We start from the raw sequence: 24,139 nt of genomic DNA, 5'->3' as shown, positions 1-24,139 counted from the left end.
AGCTTCGACAGACTGCTACGCCAAAAAGTTTGGGGAATTATTTTTTTGTCTCTTTTCTGGGCCGAGGCCATTTAAAAAGCAGATTAGGTTTATGTGACCTTTAAGTACACGTAGTGTAGGAAAAAACATTGTCACTTGACAAAAATTATTTTGATTTAATGTACAGGACAATGTGCTATCATTGTCACAAAACAATTTAATTGTTTGAACTGCTGTTGCTTGATTTCTGGCCTAAAGACTGATCTAAGTACGGTACAGAAGGCATGTTATTGTATTATCTGTGACTTTTAAAATTATTCTTCATATCTAGTACCTTCTGATGATTAATGTTTTCCACTAATTTTTGTGAAGTGTATACTTTCTTATTTTGAAGATAACGCAAATTTTATATCTCTGTATAATGACATGGACCATCCTCATGTCTTTGTACACTGAAGTAAAAGATGCATTAGCATTTGGGATTTGAGAAGTGAACCTGAGAACAGTAATAAAATAGGTCTAAAGTGTTTGTGAAACAGCAGTGTGTGCTTTAAAGCAATGTCTTCCTAATACTTCAGTTTCTCAAATTTTTTTTTTTTTTTTTTTTTTTTTGTACAGCATAATAAGACCCCTACCTTCTGAGCTTGGATTCCACCTCTCCATTTTTTTTCAATCTTGAAGGTACACAATTTTTCTTTTGTTTAAAATGTACCTCACCTGAAGCTAGAAGGCTAGAACTCTTTTGTTTTCTGTATTTATGCTCATTATAACTTTCTGAGATAAAGTTAGGCTGGCATACTCTTTGATACAACTCTTGACAGGCTGTGAGCATTTGAGAACAAGGTTTCTATATACCTGGTCTAATGAAACATGATAAAATGCTGCAAGACATTGATATGTCCTGTGTAGTACATTGATCCAGTTAAAGCTGCCTCATCTTTGTTTTTCTACTTTAGAGGGAGTTGAAAAGTAAGATAAAGGGCCAGTTGTTCTCTTATGAAAATGCAGAAAATTGCAGCTGACTTTGTTGTCTACATTCTTTTTGCCTTCCAGTATGGATTTAAATATTTAGGTTTACAACTGTGCATGGTTTCACTATGTTATGATGTGCCATAAGAGTTGAGAAGGCATAGCCTACGGATAAATTCAACAGCTGCTACAGAAGATGTATATAGAGAAATCTTGACTTTTCTGACTTCACATGTACAATTTGCTTGGATTGTCTGCTGCACCCTGCAGATAGTTTAGTCTTAATCTTTTTCTTGTGATGGGAAGGAGAGGTCGTCTGGCTCCTTTCAGTAGTTGATTATGAGAGAGGAGTGATGATGTGTTTATACGTATGTGGGAGCTTTCATCAAGAAATCTCCAGTATCATAATGATGTGATTGGAATTAGTCACTTCAGCAATTTTAAAGGCTTTTGCAGGACTTGACAGTGGGGAGAAGCCTAATCTATGAAAATTAATTTTATTTGTAATAAAAATTAGTGGAACTTTTAAACTACTTTCTTAACATCTCTCATCTAATTGTTATACAGCATAACCTATGAACTGAACTTGTGTATGATTTCTAAATTTGACATTGATAACTAGATTTATTTATTTTGATTTATTTATATCTCAAGGTTATTTTGGATGCGGCATCTGCAATGTTTTACGTAGTGATGTCAACAAGCATAGGAGATTTTTCTAAACTTTTCTTTTATACTTTATTAAATGCTTTAATTGTCCTTGACCTGATTGGGCAATCAACTTCTAGATGTTCCAATTTACACAAAAGTATATGGAGATCTAATGCGCCAGAAATGCTCAGGGTTTGCTAAGCCTAGATATATAGCTCAGATGTGGGTGGATATTTTTTTTTCATGAAATGATGTGTTATCATTTGACCTGTTTAAAAACTGTTGCTTTGAATTACGTCAAATCGTTTCAGCCATTGAGACACAAATAACGTAATTCAATCTCTTATTCCTCTCCTAATACATCTATGTGCTATGAAAATTCAGATGCCTTATCTTTCTTAGCATGGACTCTGTTACTTTATCTTAAAGGCCCAAAGTTAACTTCCCTCATTTATGCTTAGAACCAACCAATTTGTCTATTATCAGGTTGCAATGTGAAAACCTTTTTTCCTCATGAAACACTTTCTTCTGAAGTCTAGTGTGGCACAAGCCCTGTTATATTGGTAGAAGTCTTCCTGAAAAGCATTAATGAAAGTGTTCTTGGATGCTAGGCTTAAGATAAAAAAGCACCAGTCCTGTTCTGAAAATCATAGAATGGTTAGGGTTGGAAGGGACCTTCAAAGGTCATCTAGTCCAACCCCCCTGCAAGGAGCAGGGACATCCCCAGCCAGATCAGGTTGCTCAGAGCCTCATCCAACCTGACCTTGAACATTTCCGGGGATGGGGCATCCACAAACTCTCTGGGCAACCTGTGCCAGTGTTCCGCCACCCTCACTGTAAAAAATTTTTTCCTAATATCTAATCTAAATCTACCTCCCTCTGTTTTGAAACTGTTACCCCTAGTCCTGTCACAACAGGCCATACTGAAGAGTCTCTCCCCATCTTTCCTCACTATAAGGTCTCCCTGGAGCCTCTTCTCCAGTCCTCTTTTACTGAAGTTAGACTACCCGCTTTAAAACTAGATTTCATTATGTTTGTTGGTTTTACTGATGTGTCATACTAGTTGCAAAGCTAGAGTTCTACCTTGCCCTAATTTTTGAGCTTTTAAGAAGTGCCTTGTTTGTTATAATGATCAGGAACCAGTTTTAGGTCTACTTTTACTATTGAGTAGAAGGAGGAGATGTCAGGGGATACCTGGAGAAAAGAGCCGCATTTCTAGCTAGAGGACCATGTTCTCTACCCATCCCTCTGCATACTTTAGAGTTAAAGTTAATTACCTGCTGTGATGCAAGCAAACAAGATGAGATGCCCGGACCTGTGTGAATGCACTTTAACATGCTTCTTGTGAATGAAAAGGCAAAAGAAAAAGGAGGAACAAAAAAAAAAAGGCGATGATTTAATAGTAAAAGCTGTAATACCTCATCTTTGAGATGGAATGACATCTCTAATTCTGAAGGGTGAAGATGGATGAAGTCCATCACCTGTATAAATCTCAGGACCTTCAAGGAAGCAGCTCTACTTCATTCCAGTGTTCCGCTCATGCTGATGGAAACAGTTATGTGGCACTATCAAATGCAACATTCCTTTACAGTCTGGATATGGTCCCTGGCAGAAGTTATTCGTAAATAAGTATATATAAGGAATTGAATTATATATTTTAGTAATTCTTAGCTACCTTTACTGCAGAGGTGTGTTGGGATGCAGGGAGAATGCACAGAAAGGTCCCAGTGGAATTAAATTTGTAACTCTGCAAAAATTATTTCCCTTTTTTGGCTTGTAAACTTGTTCTGATTTGTCACAAGGTGGCCTTTTAACATATGCTAGGCTGTAGCTCATATCAGCAAAACTTTATAAATCCTTTGGAAGGATAATAGGAAGAAGTTGCCAGCAAGATTCAGGCATGAATGGGTGTTTGGAACTCTGAAGGAAGATAGAAAACCAATAAAAGCCATGAATTTTTTTTTTTTTAAAGCTTCATTGTAAATCCTTTCACAGTGCTGTTTTTATTTAATTCAGCTTGAGATAGAGAGCTAACATTCAAGCATAATAATCTTTTCTACAGAAAAATGAAACTAAAGAAATATTCCAGCTAATTCACACCTCACTGTTAGCAGTTTGAGGAAATGAGACTATAGGCTAATGGAATGTTCCACAAACTTCTGCATCTACATAAACTTTTTCATAGTGCAATAGACAAATACAACTTGGAAATCATCTTGCTTTTAAATATTGAGGTGCTAATGGATTAAGGGACTTATTGTAATGTGGCTTTTAAACTGATCGCTGTCATCTACATTTTAAATAGCTACTTTTGCTCTTTTGTGGCTCATTTTGGCTACAGCAAATTAGTGCAGATAGTTCTTCTTGACAACCCTTGTCCTTAACAAGATGTGAATGGGGTCCAAGTAATTATCATTTCTAGTGTCACAAGTGACATTACTTATACAACGTGATCAACTCAGTACAGCTGCTTTAGCAGTAAAAATAGTCTTTGTGGTACACATTCCACTTCTAGTGGTGTGTTCTGTAGTTTATTCATCTGACTCAGTCCTTAGAGAGGTCTTTATACCAAAGAAGATGTTTTTGAGGAAACAAAAATAATTGTTCTTTTGGGATGTTCAGAAAAAGACTTCACTCTGAGGCTTGCCAAATGTTACACAGCTGTTAAGATGATATAATGTTTTTTTGTTTAACTAAGGTTGTAAATACAAACTTCCTTCCTCCTGCATTTGTAATTAATCTAGCTGTATGCAGAATTTGTGTTAAATATCTCCCAAATTTCTGAGTGAGAGTACCTATGAAATGCTAACAAGCTTCAATGTGCAGTTTATATTTGCTTATGACATGGATGACCTAATTTTCTGTGAACTAGATGTAACCTCCCCTAGTCCTGCCAAAGGAATGTATGTCTAGAATAAGAGTTTGGCCTGGTTTTATATAGCAGAAAAAATATTAATCAGTGAGAATTCTTGACTGGAATACCCTTAATCCTGCAAGGAGTTCTCTGTGGTTAAGTTGCAATAGAATGTACTTAGTCAGACTTCAACATTGGCCTCAGAGTGGACAGTAGGTTCTGTTTTGTTTGTATATGTCAGGTATTCCTGCATTTATTGTGAGCCCTGTTTCCTGCTGCTTTCCAAATTATACTGAAGGAAATGACAGCACTGGTGATCAGCCTTGTGGATACAGGCTTCAATGTTCTGGAAAGAAACTGAGACTGACTGCAGTGATACTCTAAACTGAGGTAGTATTTTGCCTTAGGAAGGGCATGGCTCTTTGAGCATGATGCAAATTTGTTATGCATTACAGTATAAGGTAGTTTTTAGCCCTGTTTCTAACTAATTTTTAGTGCTTAGAAATCACGTTTTTCATATGAGACCACGAATGTTTATGTTCTGTAGGAAAAAACTGAGGAGCATGTGTTCATAATAAAATAAGACATTTATAAAAGATTTGGTGTTCTTCAACAACATTGTAATATAAATATTCAATATGTCTATGAAAGGTGGAGGTTTTGTTGTGTGGCTGTATTTCTTTGTTTAAACAGTATTTTGATAGTATCATTACATCTGTAGCAGTGAAAGATGAAGGAATTAAAATACCTTACTAGTTGAGAAAAGTCTATAAGTTAGTCTTCTTGCAGTGCTTTCCATTTTTCCATGGAATTCAGGAAGGAATGAGCCTTGGTGGCTTCTAATATTAAGATGTGATAGCAAAAAGAGGCAGGAATGTTTTGTTTCTTGAAAAACTTGCTTACTTGAAGTTTCCTAAAGTTGGTGGGTTTGATTCTCAATTATGTAACAAAATAATAATAATAAATACATTATATATGTTTAATAAGCACATTTAGAACCAGATGTTGGGAAGATGAAGTTCCTGCTTTCAATGGCAACAAGCTGTTTGCACAGAGTGTCATTGGAAAACATAGCCACAGCTTGAGCTTGTATTTGGCTGGCCTTGTTTGAGTACTGAGAAAAATGATTTCAAACACTGAAAACCAAAAATTGTCTGTAGTTGCAATTAGAGTTCTATTTTAAAACTTAGATTTAAGATATTGAGGAATCTACAGCAGAATATTCTTGTAAATACTCTTTACACTAAGTAAAGGTCCAGCAGGAAGTATTATAGAAGTGTGATTTCAGGGGAATTTTGCAGTCTTATCTCTGGCAATGTGGTAAAAGATTAGAAAAGTCTTACTTTGCCTGAGTTACTCCAGACTTAGCTTGGCACTATCAACACCTGATCATTACACAGAATTTTGTGAGCCATTAGTATTCCTTGCTTGGAGTTGTAAGTGATTATTATTATTTTTTTTCAATAAGTATTAAAGTATACCCAAGTATTCTTATGAAAGAATTTAAATTTAGGTGTTTCTGAAAATATTATGGTAGACATTAACCATTCATGCTCACATCTTATTGACTTTTGAAAAAAAAAACCCAACAAAACTCCAAAGCACAGATGTAGTTATTAGCATGTAATGGTTTACAAAGCATATATTGTAGTTTGGAAGGCTCTGAAGGAATGTAGAAGGAAGAGTGCTGTTTGTTGTGTTCCTGAAGCTGGTCACCCCGTTTCTCTCTCTCATTGCTCACAGCAGAGTCGGAGGCAGTCAGCTGTGTGCTGGTGGTGGCAGCAGATTGTGCATACTCATCAGAATGAAGCCATGTCCAGACTTTGAAACAAATGTGAACTTGTATATCATGGCTTAATTCTTGTACGAAGACTGCAGAATGTTTCTCTCACTCTCAGGAGAGGCAGCCTATATCAAGTAGTTAATGTATGCTTCAGACAATGAAAAATTGAAGTGGCTTTAACTTCATGGAATTGGTGGTAAACTGCACAATTATGTCTGTAGCCAACTGAGATATTGATAGAATCAAAGAATATCTGAAGTTGGAAAGGACCTATAAGGATCATTGAGTCCAACTCCCTGCTCCTCACAGGACTACCTGAAACTAAACCATGTGACTTAAGGGCGTTGCCAGACACTCCTTTAACTCTGACAGGCTTGGTGCCGTCACCACTTCCCTGGGGAGCTTGTTCCAATGACCAGCCACCCTCTTGATGAAGGACGTTTTTCTAATGTCCAATCTGAACTTCCTCTGATGCAGCTTCATGCCATTTTTTTATACTATTTCATGTAGCAAAGGAGTGTTTACATAGCAGGAAAGAATGTATTGTTTGTTCCTGATAATTTGGAAAAACTGTGCTACAAATACAGACCTGTTAAAGTGTAAGCCATTCCTTTCGAGTTTTACTTTTTAGTGGAATTTGTGTTGCAGTAAGTATCCATTTGTACCTTTTTGTCGTCAGTTTGTTGTCAGTGATACATTTTAACAAAACTGTGCCTTTGCTTGTGCACAAACATTTAGATATTATAAATACTTACAAACTACACTAGTGAATAAGTAACTTACATTGGCAGGAGAGTTTTATTATTTTATAAAATATGTTAAAATTTTATCTATATACACACATATTTACAGGCACAGAGATGCTTACATGTGTTGCCTTTGGGCTGATTCTGAGACCACCAATTCCACAGATACATGCAAGGTCCTGTGCTTGTGAAATAAGTTTTTAGTTTCCAGAAATGTCTGGCCAATGCTTGTAAGCGTTAAATGAAAAAGTGCAACAGGGAAAACACTATTTTTGTATTTAGCCTCTAATTTGAAAGCTCTCTGTAGTGGCATGGTCATACTGTGTTTACACAGTGCTACAGAGTTAATACTGGGAGTTTGCTAAATTCAGAGTTATTAATGCATTTATGGATAGTAATGCTCTACACATTTTTTCCCAAGCTGTTCCAACTTCTGTTTAAATGTAGTCTTCTCTAGGGGTTAACCTGGTATTTGAAAAGTACTAAAGCTTGAATGCTTGTAATGAAAAATACAAGCTTTAAATATGTTTGTAGCTAAAGTAGTTTATTAAGACTTGTCATTGTCCTGATTTGGTAAAACTGATCCAATTTTAGTATAAATAAATGTAAATGCAGAAAAATTCTAACTGTTTTTCAGTGTCATGCATATGTGTTTGCATATGCCCTACAGTGGGTAGGAAAGGTAGCCTTTTCTATTTTTTATGAATGTAAGGATGCAAGCCAAGTGTTTGAATTTTTTATAGTACACTGTGAGCTCGAACTGGACTTGCAAATTACAGGCGAGCCTGTTACAGGTGAACTTGCTGCTGCCAAAAAGGGGAAGTCCCCCTTGTTTCTCTGTCGCTTCTTCCAGCTGTCTGGTAGGAACCCAAAAGAATGTGTTGGCTCTAGTATTTGTCCAGTTAAAGGGTAATCTATTTCTATTTGCTAACTCAGCAGAAAGATGACTTGGTGTTTGGAGTGTTGAGTGAGTTTTCTGTGGTTTAAAAGGTTAGGCAGACCAAGGGGTGTTCTGGAGCAAAGTGCTAGGGGATGGAGAGGAAGGAGAGTCCTTTTCTTTACAGCAATGGCATATTAGGCTGGCTCAAACTTTATTGTGTAAGTTGTTTTAAACTGTAGGAACATAAGCTTTTAAAAAAAAAAAGACATCAGAAAAGCTTGTAGAACATTTTTCCAAAACCTTTTGGAAATGACTGTAGAAAGTTAGCTCTGGGATAGAGAGAAAGATAACTTTACAGTTTTGTTGCTTTGGAGTCAGTTGTCAGTGTTTTCTGTATGCAAAGAAAACATCCATCCACAATGTGGTGATTTTTTTTTTTTTTAATATCCTGCAGCTCTCAAATACCAATGACGGTAATAAATTGCCTGAATTTCTCAAATACTTTGCTGAAAATAAATGTAGATTTACTCAGCTGATTGAGTTGTAGGCATATTTGATGAATGAGTTGATCATGTAGACTAATGCAGCTAGGAGGTAGGCTACCCCTTTCACAATTGCATGTTTCTGAGAACAGGTCAAATTGAAGGATTTGATATTGGGAATATCTTAACATTTTGGTGCTCAGCTTCTTAATCTGAACAGGCAGTGTGCTTATCCCAGGAGAGGATAGGAAGGAAGAAAGAGGAAGCATGTGCTGCAGCCCCTCCTTTCCTATGTGACTGGAATTTGTTGGGTATGTACAGCCCAGTGTGTGCTTGTAGTTGAATTTCTTTCTGAAGGGGCAAGCACAATCTGCTGTCTTCAGCTTATCACACAAATTGCTCCCAGTTTTGCTTTTCCTGGGCAACTTGAATGTGATCTGTGTGAATTAGTTTGAAAGTTGTTCCCCTGTCTATCTTGAGAAATAGACAAGCTGAATTCACTAGTGACTTTTTACTGAGTAGCATGTTCCAAATAAATCCAGCATGATGGAGGAGAGGCTCTGTGGCTGCTGGAAAGGGTGGCAGTCAAAGGGTAGTTGCTATCAAAAGAAATAATCCTGCATTTTGCTGTGGAGGATTCTTTGGGAAGATGCTGTGTGGTGAGGCCCATGAGCTATCCTGTAGAGTACCATTCTTCTTAACCTCTTGAAAGCTATAGAGACTCCTTGATGTTCACAATTCAGTTGTGATAGGAGGGTATCTGTCTCCTAGATTGGTAAATGCTGTGGAGTATCTCATTCTTGTCCCTATGAACTTGTGTTTTGTAGCATGGAAATGAGACTACTGTGCAGTATTTTTCATTCAGTGTGACTGAAAGTTGCGTGGAAAATATATACCTACATTACTTACAGATGGCTTTAAAAGTAGCCATAAACTGTATGTCTGATATAAAAATCATGACTTTTAAAAAACTTCTTTGTAAACCTTAAAATTATTTTAGTCAGCCTTTTGTGTTCTTTTTTTTTTTTTCCTCATAATCTAAATCTGTTTTACCTTGGCTTATCAATTTACGACAGCATCAAACATAGATGAGAGACGAGTAATTGAATACTGTGATGGAACTTCCAAGCATGTTTATGAGCAAAATGTAATGTGAAACAGAATGCCCAGTGTATATATTTCTGAATGTATAATAACTACACTCAGCCACTTACTTAGAGTTATCCTTCACTGAATGAAAGAACTGATTAGTTTAAAAGTTGGAGGGGGGATTAAAATTAGTCAAGAAGCTTCTTGGAAAAAATCTTGAAACTTATGTTCATGAGTGGCAGTATGGAGTCTGTTGACTCACTTGATTTGTTTTAATTTTCCCCTACTGTTGCAGTAACAAAGCACTCTACTGTCTTTAGTTTTCATGTGCAAGAAAAGTTTCATTCACAAAGCTACCAAGAGTGGTGGCAGCAGACTTTACAGTAGTTGTTTATGTGACTCAGGTGCTGAGCTGTTTAGACAAGGCCTCTGCAGCTTAGGATCTGAACGGTGTTTCTTAGAAGTGCTAGCTTAATCCCATGAATTTAAATCCTTCTGTTTAAAATCCTTCTTTAATGAGACTCAGCTGTCAGCTCTGTCTTCTGTGGTTGTCCTACTGTATAGAAATTTCCTGTTCACTTCCTCAGTGGCATGATTTATGCTTTTTTTTTTTCCTTTTTGCTGTGGAAGCTGATTTTCTTACTTTTTTACGGGAATATGTGCTTTAAAACATTGATTTTGTGTTAAAATATTTACATTTTGTTTTAATCTCTACAATTAAGTTCTAGATAAAGTCCTTTTGGTATGCATCAGTTGGTGCTTAACTGACTTTTAGACTGCTCTAACCTTTGACATAACAAAATTTTTTTTTATATTGAGGATGCTTTCTTGCTTTAAGTGCTTTTTTCCAGGGAGTAGAGTTCAGAAATTGTGTTTTCCCCCCCTTAACTCCCTCACTCTCTGCTGCCGAGATTTATTTAGAAACTGAAGTAATGCAGCTTTTCAGTAGGAGCGTGTATCTTTAAAGCACATCTTAAGTATACAAAATTAATTTAAAACAAATTGTAATGAGTTTCGTGAGGCTTACAAACTAAAGATTAAGGTCAGTGCTCGGTAGACAATGCTTGGATTCCTGTTAGAAATCTGTAACAAATTTCATAGCTTCCAACCTCAAATTACTGATACCGTTTGAGCTATTTTGTAGACTTCTTGGGTTAAGATAGTTAAACTGTCCTTACAGAGAAAGGATGTTGATTTGACAGCAGAAGCAAAATCCCAAGTGAAGAAAGTATTAAAAAGAAAAAATAGAGGGAGAAGTATTATCAGTTTTCTACCTTTTTTTTTTTTTTTTTTTTCCTTTTTTTTCTTCTTCCAAAGAAAATTTTGTAGAGAGTTTTTCGGTGATGTTCTGCTAAGATGACAAATAAGAATTAGGTCAGCCTTTGCTGGTAATGAGCATGCCTTTCTATATCTGCTCACAGACTTTCTCCTCTTGAGCAATTTGTACAGGCTTTACTAGAGAATAGCAGTGGTGAAATTGTTACAAGCTTTGGTACCCTGCTCAACCAGATGTGTCATGGAAGTTGCTTTATGGTTTGAGATCACTTCTGGAATGGCTTCTCGCTTACTTTTGAGGAGAAAAAGAGCAAGTGTAAGAAGAATTGTGCAAATGTAGAAGGTGGGGGTTGGTTTGTTTGTTTTCTTGCCTGATGGGGTTGTCGAAATACAGCTTGGATTCTTCCAGTATCTACAAGGAAAATGGTGAGTTGCGGTTTATGCAGCAGAAAGTTGGCTTTCTGTCTTGTTATTGCCTGTGAGGTTTATGTGGATCTGAAATTGTGTCTCATCACTTGCAAGACCCAAGAGAAGATGCTGATAAACTATTCTCTTCAAGCAGTAGTTCTCCTGCAGTTGTGAGATTCATAAACATGTTTTTCCACCTACATCCATACCATGCAGAACTTGTCCGTACTTTCTCCTTTTTATGCCACATAGTTGCTCCCAAATTTCATTTTGTGGCAAGGGCCCCATCAGCCTATGTGTCTCACACCACTACCTAGTGAACAGTGTTGGTTTGCTGCCAGATGATCTCCTTCCCTTTCCTGTTATAGAAAACTACCCCATTCCTGCTGACTTTGCAGCCTTTCTTTCCAGTCTTGACTGCTAGGACTCGTCCAGTGCCCCACATCAGTCCTTCTCCTACACTCAAAAGGCTCTCCTCTATGCAGTCCTTCCGAGCCTCCCACAAAGGCACAGCTTTTCCGTGGAAAAATCTTTCCTTACATAGTATTTCATTCTTTTTTTGGTAACATCATGGTGCAGTACTGCATATTTTTTTTTTTTTGTTTTTCCTCCATCAGAGTGGCTATCCTCATCTGTCTCACACCTCAGTAGACACAAATCCTTCTAGGTAGAGGTTGGTGACGAAAGAGTGATGAGGATAGAGAGGGGTTTTTTGTCACTGCTTGCAGTTTGCAGTGAAGTTGGAGAATGAAAGTTGACTGCCGGTTTAAATACGTAAGTCTGATCTTACTGGTGGCTTAAAATATAAAACTAATTGAGCTGGGGTAGCCTGTTAAATATAGAGTCATAGAATCATAGAATGGTTTGGGTTGGAAGGGACCTTCAAAGGTCATCTAGTCCAACCCCCCTGCAAGGAGCAGAGACATCCCCAACTAGATCAGGTTGCTCAGAGACTTGAATACTTCCAGGGATGGGGCATCCACCACCTCTCTGGGCAACCTGTGCCAGTGTTCCACCACCCTCAGTGTAAAAAACTTTTTCCTAATATCTAATCTAGATCTACTCCCCTCTATTTTAAAACCATTACCCCTTGTCCTATCACAACAGGCCCTACTGAACAGCCTTAAAACATCTTTCTTGTAGGCCCCCTTGAGCTACTGGGAGGCCACTATCAGGTCTCCCTGGAGCCTCCTCTGCTCCGGGCTGAACAGCCCCAACTCTCAGCCTGTCTTCATAGGAAAGGTGCTGTGGCCCTCCTCTGGACCTTCGTGGCCCTCCTCTGGACCGATTTAAGCCAGTGGTGGTGGTGGTCTTCCACTCAGCTTGTTAGGAGAGGGTTTAAAGTAATCAAGTGTCTTCTAAATTTAATATACTTTCTCCTTCTTTGATAATGTTTCAGCTAAAAGATTATTTTCCTGCTCTAAACATTATTTTCCTGCTCTAAACCACTTTTTCCAAGTGGTGTTTCTTAAGGTTGTGCTGTTTTGTAATGGTAAACTATAAACAACTAAATGTATTGACTCACAAATGCTAAGAATTAAACACGTACTTTAGGCGTATCAGACATTTATTTGTGAGTTTTCTGAAAAAATATGAAGTTCTGGGTTTCGGGGATTTTTTCCTTTTTTTTCTTTTTTTTCCCTCCTTCCCCCCCCCAACTATAGTAAAATGCAGCTCTTCACAACATAATCTTAATTATTACCAGAAATCCTAAATCAACTTTCAGCCTGTTGCAGCTGAGGTTAATGTAAAGAATATATACCCTGATACGGGAGTTTTATAGAGCAACCTATGAAGAATGTTTTTTTTATTTATCATAGCTAAAGCACTACTCTTCCATATTTTTTTTTTTTTTTTTTTTTAACTGTGGTTCATAGGCTGTCGCTAGGCCCTTGTTGAAAGGGATTTGGCAACTACTTCTGAGTCTAGATAGTACCCACATCATACAGATTGCCAGTGTCTGGTGTGGTATCTTAAGTGAGCATTGGCGTAATGATTATTTTTAACCTTTGAGAGGGTCCCTTGAGCAAAAATTAGTTTTTGACTGTAGTAAAGCACAGAGTATCTCAGAGTCTTATGAGGAAATACTCTCACCTGCATTGTAATTTGACATATGACCTAAATTGTTTTCTTACACCTCCCTCCTCTTGGTGAAGTTGATCCTTCATATATACCATCTTCTGTAAGCCCTGTTGAGATGTCCAGTTTTTATAGGTAGATGGCAGTTACTTGTTTATTTTATTTTCTTATAGTTGAAAGACAGCCTAGTATATGTGTAAAATTTTTTATTTTTTTTTTATTTTTAGTATTTATTTCTTGTGGAAAAAGACCATGTACAGGCACAATAGAACAGTCTGTAAAGGGCTGTCAATTTTGTAGTGATTGGTTGGCAAGTGCTTCTTCCCTTCCCAAGTCCAGGGTGAGCCTAAAAGTGCTGCTGTTAGCCTGGCAATTGTTATTACTCGGCCACAGCTACAAGAATATTTGAGTATTTCCTGGGATCTATGCGTAAGACCAAGCATTATATCGAAGTCTGTTGCTATTCTTAATTTGCTGATGGAAAAGAGAGATTGCATAATATTTTCTGGAATGGATGAAGTTGCAAGAGGTAAGTAAGCTCATGAAAATTAATTTACATTGTGTCTTGTAGTGCTTTTCTGGATTGAAGAGAAGATCACAGGGCAGTGTGGTATATTGGGTACCTGTGGAGCTGTCATTCAGGGAGTGGCTAAAAAGGCATGAATGTACAGCACCTGTGCACAGGCTAGTCTCACCCGCTGCTGTTGCATTATTAAATTAGTGCTTAGTTTAGTGTTCGTAGTAAGTGATTTCCTTTAAATGCAACTGACAACTGTTTTTCAGTACCCATTAAGTTTTTCTATGAATGTATGCAAAGCCATTCTTTCATACTTTGTCTCTTCTCATGTATTCTTTGAGACTTTGCCTCCTACAGAGTGTACATACTTTCATGCAGTTTCATGCATCTTGGTTGAGTCACTTGCTGATCCTGAATTAAGAAGTTTCCCATTTGCTTGGTTTCCTTACCAATCGCACTGACATTGCAGTACCTCTTTTTGCATTGCCTGCAAATAGAATAGTCAATGCAACCTAGATTTTGAACAGCAAGGACAGGGATGGAACTGTATACTGACAGAGAAGGAGGAAAATAGAGCTGCATCACAAAAAGATTTTTTGCTCATATCTCAGCTGAGTCCTCCTTTTGAAGGTTGTTGTGTGACCCTCTTACAGAATAAGAGAGCCTTGATTTTGTGTTATTGCTTGGTTTTGATTTTTTTTTTTCTTATGTTATAATTCAGGCAACATTAACAGCTCTAGAGGAAAGAGAGAGCCAAATGACACGTAACAGAATTTGATGCTGTTTTATGTGAAAAATGTGTTAGACCTTTTGGGTCATCCCAAACCATGAGCAGTTTGCTTTGTTTTCCTTGCCTTGGCCCTTATCTATAAAATGGAAGTCTTCCTTCCTTCATTCATCCAACGTGTCTAGTATAGTTTTGGTGATAAATGCAGTAAAAGTTCAGACATCTAAGTTCTTAATTTCATTTTCTAAAGTTTTTATATAAGCTTTAGTGGAGTTTTAGGCTGGCTGATCGGTATGTGTGAGTCCATGTCATTAGGATATATGCACTTCTGAATCTCTCGTTTGCTTCCTTTGTGTACCCTGGGGACAAAAGGATTACCTACATTGCTCTTACTGTTCTCATATCACTTGCAGCTGTATATTAGGATAGTAACTGTAATTGAATTGAGTATTATGCTTCAGGACATAAGTGAGTTGCCCACTGTCGTCAGGAATGTTTGTCTTGCACATCTCCTCCTCACCTCCCCTTCACAATTAATGAAATATTAAAGGGTGTTATGTTTTCCTGAAATGCGTGGCCATAGCTAGAACTAGGGAAGCAGAGCAAGGAGCCCAGTGGTCTGAGGTAGGGTAGGGAATCCTCATTCAGGGATGCTTGTATAGTCTGTCTTGCTGTGTACTCAAACTAGTAGCTAGAGTTGACTGAAACCTGTTCCACCTCTATCCCTCAGATCAAATTGGCAGGAAGTGTCTGAGGGCTTTCCTTTTTCCTAATCTGTATGGACCAAGAGTCACCTCTTTGAGGCATCTGAAATTTATTTTGTTTAGTAATTTTTCACTTTTTGTAGAAGCTTCATCAGCCTTCAACCTGGGGGAAGTTTAATGACCTGCAACATAAAGGAAGTGTAATCTTGAGCATTTGTAGAAAAGATTCTTCTAAAAGAAAAAGTCAGGGTTGAAATAGCAGGACTTGTTGTGAGTCACTTGTGGTTCTTCAGTGAGTAAGAAAGAGATGCTTTTTTTTTTAAGATCATTTACTCGAGCAAACTTTGCTATTTATTTAAAAATCTCTGAGACAGATTGACCTTATGTATTTATGTCCTCTTCAAATACTGTCATGAGCATGTTCAAAGTATATGTTGTCTGGTGTAAAGCATAAGTAATACCCTTAAAGCTTTGAATTTGTACATTCTCAAATTGTGTAATAAAGCTTAACTTGACTTTGAAACCTTTTTTGGACATTAGCTGTCTTTTGTCAAGTTTGCAGCTGCTCTAAGGTATTTTTTGTTTCATCTATTACACAAAACACATCCTCTGTCTGCTTCTTACTAATGTTTTAAAAAGATTAGTGTTATAAAAAATATTTGCAGACATATAGTTCTTGAAGCTACTTCATTGAACTTAGTTCTGCTTCTCTTTCTGCATCAACCTGTTAAGGTTTGTTATTATTTTTTTGGACATCATTTCAAAGCTAAAACTGAAGATGCTACAATAGTGTTTGTGTTACAATAACTGCATAATGAAGATTCTGTAAAATTTGAGCTAATATATGTTCTTAAGTACATCTCTCTGCCTACTGAAGGCAGACTATATGTTAATATAGATTTAAAGGTATATATTTTTCTAGCTTTCATAATCACACTCTGTTTTCACACTGAAAATTCTGTAGTCTTAGCTGGTAAGACTAGGATGTTGGCTTCTGCAACTAATGAGTGTAATTGTTTTAGAGAACACCACCTATATTTTATCCTCTGCTTGAAAAATATTTTAGTTAAGGCAACTTTTATTTTTATGATCTTTGGCTAAGCAGTTTTTTAGAGCTGTCTTCAGGTTGTCTTCCTAAAGAATCTGCTGCAAGACGTGGTGTAATCTAGGATGCTCTTTTTATGGGAATTAATTTAATGTACACTTGGGTACTCTGGCTGGAATCTTTGCTCAGGAAATGGGGCACAATGATTGATAAAGCTCCTTCTTTTCAAGACAACATCTGTTTGGCTAGATGTGAGACAAGCACTGAAATTTACTGGAGGGAATAAAGGTTTTACTGTGTGCCTTCTCAGCAGTGCAAATTTCAGATGCAATTAGATTCCTCAGTATTACATCTCAGTAATTTTGCTGTATCCCATCTCTTACAGGAAGCAAGATCTTTTATGTGTGTTTCAATATACAAGAGGTCACCCTATGGAAACTAATTTAAAATTTCAAGCTGCAATTATGGAAAGCTAGAGTCATTATAAATGGTAATAATAATACAAAGACAGCTTAAGTGATAATGAGAAATCAACCCTGTGGAATATAGGGCAGACTTCTTGATTTACTTCACATTTTACCTCTCTCTTCAAGCTTTTGAACAAAGAAGGGGTGGGTGGGTATTTTGTGAGTGGTTTTGCTGTGGCACATCAGAGGTATTTCCTATTGTTAGTTGGAAATCAAGGTGATGAAGTAAACATTCTAGTATCTTTTAAGTGTTTGTTTCAGGAAATTGTGGGTGCTTGTGTCAACTAAAGTTAGAGGAGGAGTGTACGAATTTTGATTAAATACAAAGGGAGTTGGTAGCTACAGTGGATATAAATATGGAAAACTGTGTTTTTCTGTTTCTTCACACTGCCAGCCAAAAAGAGCTTTGTTCTTTCATATTTGTATTGTCTGTGAAGGGTACTGTGTTGTCATACCCCTACTTAACACTCTGCCTGCTTCATTCTAAAAATTTAGTGCTGAATCTGTGAAAGACCAAGAAACGACTTGTGGTATCGTTTACTTTCCTGATTAGAATCTCAGGGGGTGGTTGTTGAACAGCCTGTTACAATCTGAAAGGCATAACAGTGCTCTCTTGAACAAGACTGAGTTTTAGAAAACCTGTATTTACTGTATGCAGCACTGATGTATTTTGGGGGATTCCAGGAACAGTGAGACAGTTTGCTTTGATGTTACCATCTGATATCTGATTAAGGCTTTTTTCTTGTTCCAGTTGCTTTTTCAAACAATTATTTCATTAGCAGTTCCTAAAATTTATGTAAATTATGTGTTTACTTGTATTGCTGTAAATATTTATATTACAAACTTACAGATAATGTAGAGAAAAATATTTTTAAGAGCTTAGTGAAAAGGTTGTTTGACTGGACTTAAAATACAAACAGCTAGAGGCAAAGGCAAGTCCTTGTACAGGCATGTGCCTGATTTTAGGAGTAGCGTTAGAAATCACGCTGTATGTGTTTGAATAACTTACTTTCTGCAGAATTTAATTGGTCTTTTATTGAAGCTCTAGCCTGTCTGCAATTCAAAACATGCATTTTCAGACACAATGATTTCTTTGCTGTGGTTTCAAGATACCCACTGATCTGTGCAATATGTAAGAATGTAAGGGAGGGAATATTGTGGGCTGTCCAGTTTTGCACCTCCCAGCTAAACCTGAGAATAAGGCCTTACAGTGAGAATGCCTGGATTTCATACTTGCTGGATTTCTATAATCCAGACCAGCTGCCTGATATAAAATAAAAGACTTGAAAATGAAATATGCTCAAACTGAACATTGCTTTTTAAACTTTTTCAATGTATTCTGTAATTATTTGGTTTCCTTCTCCCAGTTGCTTTGAATGTCTTGTACATTTTATGTTCCACTCTTGCCTTCCTATGTTTGAAGAATAAGATTTATTGCTAAAGTCCAATGCCTTGTTTTAATTTTGAAGAACAGCTTAAAGAACCCCATGTGTGTAAACACTTGTTCATTTGGAAACAGTCCTGTTTCCAAATTGCTACTAATTAGTTTATTTTCAGAAATAAGTAAGGAATTAAATGAAATCAATTTTCCAGAGTAATGCTGAGTCCCTTCCTTCCTTGATAGTTGGAATGCAGTTGAGTTTGACAGGACAGATCAATTGAATTTTGGCAGATAATGTGTTGATGTAAAGAAACCATCCTTAATGAATTGGGGGGGGGGGGCGGAGAAGGACAGGAAACGGGTAGTAGACTTGAATCAAAAATTGTCACATTCCTTAATAATTTAGTGACTCAGTATTGAAATACATTAGTAACTATGAATGCTTTATACACTTTAATGATATCGTAAACCTCTTGATGTGTGGTTAGGTGCAACTAGTTCTTTCTTGGATCTTACATTGAGACAGGTAAATACTGCTGTCCGGGACCTCAAGAGGTCACCCACAGTACTTCTGAGTATGTGAATCTCTTCATGTGTACAAGGCATAGATTCAATATTTTTCTACTTTAAAGCTGTATTGCACAAATAGATTTAACTGGTACAAAAGAGTGCACAGATGTTATTTGATTTTTTTTTTTTAAATGTGGCAACAGATGCTATCTTTGTATGATACGTAAATGCAGGATTTTAACTATTAAAATTATTGCCTGAATAATTCAGAAACATATGAGGTTATTGGTTTTAAAAGGTGTCTATGCTTTTACTGAAGAGGCTGAAGCTTTATCTTTTATCAGAAATTCGATGTGTTTTCACCATGTTGTGTGACTACAAGGCTGGAAAACTATTACCTGAAGTATGGTTTAAAAAAATAAATAAAACAAAAGTCAAAGTTGCAAAGTTGGCTCAATGTAGCATATTGAAGGAGGCTTTCATTTGACATAAGATTTTTATTTGGAGTGTTTTGAATTTGTGGGGTTTTTTTGGCTGGCAGATTTGTACCTCAGTCTTTGAATTTGACGTGTTGGAATATCTGTGTGCTGTAGGAGCCTGGGGATGTATTCAGCTAGTACCTATGCTATTTGAAGCTAAAAGACAACAAATGTTCTTTTGTTGCGGTTTTCATCGAGATTACTCGTAGTGTAAACTGGGTTATAGGACACAGGATAATGCAAAAGAATTTCCCATAACTTTCTAATCCCCCACCAAATCTCTTTTTCAGGAGTAGTTAATTTCAGAATATTTTATGCTTGTTAAGAGGAAACATGGAAATACTAAAGCAAATTATCTGCACTCTATTGTTGGCTTAGTGTACCGTAGTATTAAATTCAAAAGATAAATGTTAGTGTCAGTTATAGCATAAGACTGTCTTATTTTCTATGAAAAACATGCTAGATTTGATTGATCTGTGTCATGTGGACAGAGTATTAATATGAAAGAAATAATTTATGTGCTCGAACTACCTTTCATTATTTACTAGGACATCAAGAAAATATCTAGAAATGTGGATGTGAGCTTTGGCTGTCAGTTTTGTGAAAGTATTTCAATTTTTTTTTTCTGTGTGAATAACCTCATTTCTTTAAGGAGTCAGGTGAATGAGTATTAGAGGTGAAAACCAGCTAGAATCTTTCTTCTGTATTTATGTATGCACACTAATGCTTATGTGCTCATAACAGTATATTACTGTAGTGTTTTGTCATATACAATTTCTTAAACAGAAATGGATACTAGCATGATGACAAATGGAAGAGGAACTCTTATTTCCAAACCAGAGTATACTATATAGTTCCTTTTGGTTCCTCAGGCTAGATTTTAAAATGCGGAAATCCAGTTACTTGTTCAGATGGTGTTTTGAACACTTATGTATTGTCTGCTGCATCCCTGTAATAGATTTGTAAAAAATTCCATAGTTGTTTTCAGGAAGAAGATCGTTAGTTCAGTAACAAGCATGAGCTTGTACAAGCTTGTGTTTAAATAATAAGAAAGGTTGGGGGTGAAAACATCAGTTGCCTGAAAGAAAGATGGTTTGTTTTCATTTTGGGGTTTTAAGCTGTCTGTTGCCTTTGAACATACTTACGCATCTCTAGTTCAAAATGCTTATTACAGTGCTTCTGAAATTATAGTGAATAAACACATTCTTGTTGCTTACCCTTTAAGCATATTAGCATTTTCAGTTGGACTCAGATATTTTTGTTTCTCTGATAACCTTTCCATCATTAATTAATTGTGGTATAGACAAAACCTGCAATTTGATCCTTTTACAACTGCTTTTTTTCAGTGCGAAGTGTTTTCCTTATAAGGAAATATTGTTAATATAATTAAATATCGTAGAATCATAGAATGGTTAGAGTTGGAAGGGGCTTTCAAAGGTCATCTAGTCCAACCCCCCTGCAAGGAGCAGGGACATCTCCAACCAGATCAGGTTGCTCAGAGCCTCATCCAACCTGGCCTTGAACGTTTCCAGGGATGGGGCTTCCACTACCTCTCTGGGCAACCTGTGGCAGTGTTCCACCACCCTCAGTGTAAGAGACTTTTTCCTAATATCCAATCTAGATCTACCTCCCTCTGTTTTAAAACCATTACCCCTCGTCCAATCACAAAAGGCCCTACTGAACAGCCTCTCCCCATCTTTCTTGTAGGCCCCCTTGAAGTACTGGAAGGCCGCTATCAGGTCTCCCCGGAGCCTCCTCTTCTCCAGGCTGAACAGCCCCAACTCTCTCAGCCTGTCTTCGTAGGATAGGTGCTCCAGCCCTTTTATCATCTTCGTGGCCCTCCTCTGGACCTTCTCCAACTGGTCCATCCTGTTGTTTTGAACTGCGTTGATTTAAGGTAGGAACTACTGTCTCAAAGTGCAAATCTGCAGAATGAGGTCTTAGCGAAATACACTTTTGATTATAACTTACCTCTGTCCCAAAGATCAGCTGTTGCTTTCTGATGACAGCAGTTCATTAGTTTCAGAATAAAAGCTACTAAAAAAAAAAAAGCTACTAAAAGCTACAATGGCTTGCGTAAGAATCCACTTGGAAGAGTAAACGTGTGTGGTTGATTTTTTTGTTTGGTTTTGGTTTTGCTTTTGATTTTGTTTTTTGGTTTTTTTTTTTCCCTAGTTATTGGTAAAATTTTTTTCCTTACAGTGTGATTAAAATAGTAAGTTATGATTAAATGTTGCAAGTTGTGACTTCTAATGAAAGCCTCAGTCATATTTCATAAAATAATATTGAAATACTGTGCTTCATGCATTTAAAGGTGAACAAACCTAATGAACTGTTTTGGAAACTAGACAGTTGATACAGCGGTCATGAGTCTACCTGTCCAAATAGCATTTCAAACAGATAAAGTTGACTGATGCAGTCCATAGTGCATAATGAAACAGACCACACTTTAGTGCAGGAAGCCTTACTTGCATGTGGAAGACATGTTTTATCTAGGTATCCCAGGATGATGCTGCTCATTTTCAGTAAGTTCTATTCTAACATACACTTGAACAGAAAAGAAGATGAAGTGTTGAAGAATACTTGAATCCAAAAATTACTTTGGCACTTCACCTGGTATGAGCTAAGCAGAAGCAACAGCTCCTTAAACTCTGCTACACTGCAAATGCTTTAGGAATGTAAATGGTGTCACATTCTTCTTTTCCATGTCTTAGATCTAATTTAGTTCTAAATTACTCCTTTAAAAACTAAACAAACCAAAACCAACAAAACATAAAACCTCCACCCCCTCTACCCTTAAACTTATGCTATCTTTCTTTCTCGTTATAAATACAAATGTCATATCCTTAGAAAGGTGTGATAACTCTCATGTCATGATTTGCTGAAGAATCGTGCATGTTTGCTGTGATCAACAGCAGTGAGAAAGAAAATTGCTGTAAAAAGGAAAATGCCAAGCTTTTTATTGGAATGTGCACTCTTCTTGAGTTGTTGCTGGTTTTGAGGTTTTTAAAGTTCAGATACTGTTATTTTGTATTTTGTTTCTGCCTTAATTTATTGAATTAATGCTTTAATTAATGTCCATTGGTATATCTCCTTCCAGTAGTGGAGCTTGTGCTAAGAGAGATCCCTTTTACAGAACTAGCAAGTTAATATAAATGTTTAAGTAAGACACTATTCTTTGTGTGACTTTTGCAAGCAAATGTTGACAGGCTCATAGGAAATGCAGCTGACGTTAAGAAGCTTGGGTGGGGACTACAAGAAGCTGGCAAGTACTACAGAGTTTAGTGCCAGAGCTGCTGACACAACAGTACTTTACTTGTAAAAGTTTTCTTTAGGCTGCTAATTCTGTCTTTGGAGTAACTGGAACTAAAGCAGTGTCTCTGATGCCAAGTTAAAACAGCTAGAGCAACAGTTTATGGGAAATTGAGAATGCTGGTTTCTTTCCACAGCTTAGATCCTCAGAAATATTAATAAAAAGAACAAGCTCCTCCCTTAATGAAAGGATGAATTATGAACAGTGCCACAGAATGAATGCACTGCAAAACAAGTCCCATCTAAGTGTAGAGTAAGTGGCAAAAACAGCTCAAAGAGGGAAAGGTTAGTAGTGTAAAGTGTCTGTAAATACTGAGCTCTGTCTGTTTTATATCATAGTTTCCATTTATTTGATTTGCCAGTTCATAGTTATATTTCCAAAGGGATGCTTTTAATAGCTTCCCTTAGCCTTCAAATAAAAATGCTTCAAGTGTATCTAGACATTGAGAAATACCATGTTGTCGAATGTGGACACTGTTAACACCAGTTTGACCATGCCACCGTAAGTATAATGTGTTTTGTCTTGAATTTGCAGTATTTCTGGTCCATGTAAAAGCCTAAGGAGTAGTAAAAGAAAGCTTTGAAGGGGCATGAAAGTGGAATCCAGCTTCTGTTTGTTTTGCAGAAGTTTGGGCAGAGTATGAGTTGCTGCTGCCCTGCTGTCTCCATTTCTGTATCTGGGAGGGCTTTCAGGTGACGTCATGGAGAGGAATCTTGCAGAGAGAGGCATGCCCGAGTTAGAGAGCATAAACTTGGTACAGTCTTGGGGGATGGATGCAGCTCTATTGGCATAAGCAGATGGCATTTTTTGAATTTCAGCATCACTCTTAGATTTTTAGGAAGAGCTTCCTTCCCTTCCCTAGAGTGCTAGAAGTACTTAACAGGACTCAAAACAAGTGTTGGAAGAAATGAGATTCAGATAATGAATTTAATCTGTTCAGTGTTTGCTCAGTGCAGTATGCCATGCCAAGTTAGCCTTAATATTATTGCCCCTTTTAAGGTAAGCTGCTGCATTGTGCTCTTCTGTGAAAGGGAAGTCTCAGTAGGAGACTGAAGTGTCTTTGCCTAGAGCAGCTGAATGGCAGAATCTTGCACCTATGGAAGGTACTGGCTTCTACTAACCTCAGAATTGTAGATCACCTCTGAAGTCTCCTGTTACCTGATTATTTTATCAAGGTAAAGAGAAATATAGGCAATGTATAAATAGAAGGAAAGGCTATTTTGTAAATCATGGAGGTTTTGTGCATGAACTATTGTCATATAAAGTCAAAACTGAATTGACAGTTTTTCGCTGAGATCATCTTTATCATCTTTCGTAACATCTCTCATTAGTTCAACTTCGCAACACTGTGATGTCTTTCAGACCAAGATTTGTGTTTTCTCAAAGACTAGTGCTTACAAAGTTTACTTTTAAATCTACAAAATGTAAACTAGTGCGTTCTGAAAGCTACGTAGCACATTGCTATGTAGCCCATCGCTTCACCAAATCACGCTGTACAGCACACCATGATTTTTTGGTGCAGCTCTTGGTGGTGATCTGTTTCCATGTCTCTCTAGACATTCTATAGCACGTCTCTAGGATTTGCTCTTCTGTAGTGCTTGATCACTCTCAGATTGTTGCCTATATCAAGTTCCCCCTAAATATGTAGATTTTTATTCTGAACCAGATCCTGGGTTTAACAGTGTGGATATACCCAGGAAGGCATGTATGTCTTAGCTCCATGTAAGGTGCTTGGAGGACATGTATGAGGAAGAGAACAGAGGCTTGCTTAACAAAAGATTAATTTCCTTTGAGGTAATAA

At 37.1% G+C, this 24,139-nt stretch overlaps 1 protein-coding gene across 1 annotated transcript in view; it reads left to right on the top strand.

Moving 5' to 3' along the window:
- RAPH1 (Ras association (RalGDS/AF-6) and pleckstrin homology domains 1) overlaps positions 1–24,139 on the top strand; it is a 102,587-nt gene that overhangs the window by 9,685 nt on the left and 68,763 nt on the right. The gene's annotated exons all lie outside the window — the stretch shown is intronic.

The sequence above is a fragment of the Chlamydotis macqueenii genome, chromosome 6, assembly GCF_036417535.1.
Source record: "Chlamydotis macqueenii isolate bChlMac1 chromosome 6, bChlMac1.mat, whole genome shotgun sequence".
Classification (NCBI taxonomy): domain Eukaryota; kingdom Metazoa; phylum Chordata; class Aves; order Otidiformes; family Otididae; genus Chlamydotis; species Chlamydotis macqueenii.
Note: the sequence above shows the minus strand (reverse complement) of the source record. Positions and strands in the feature narration are given on the sequence as shown.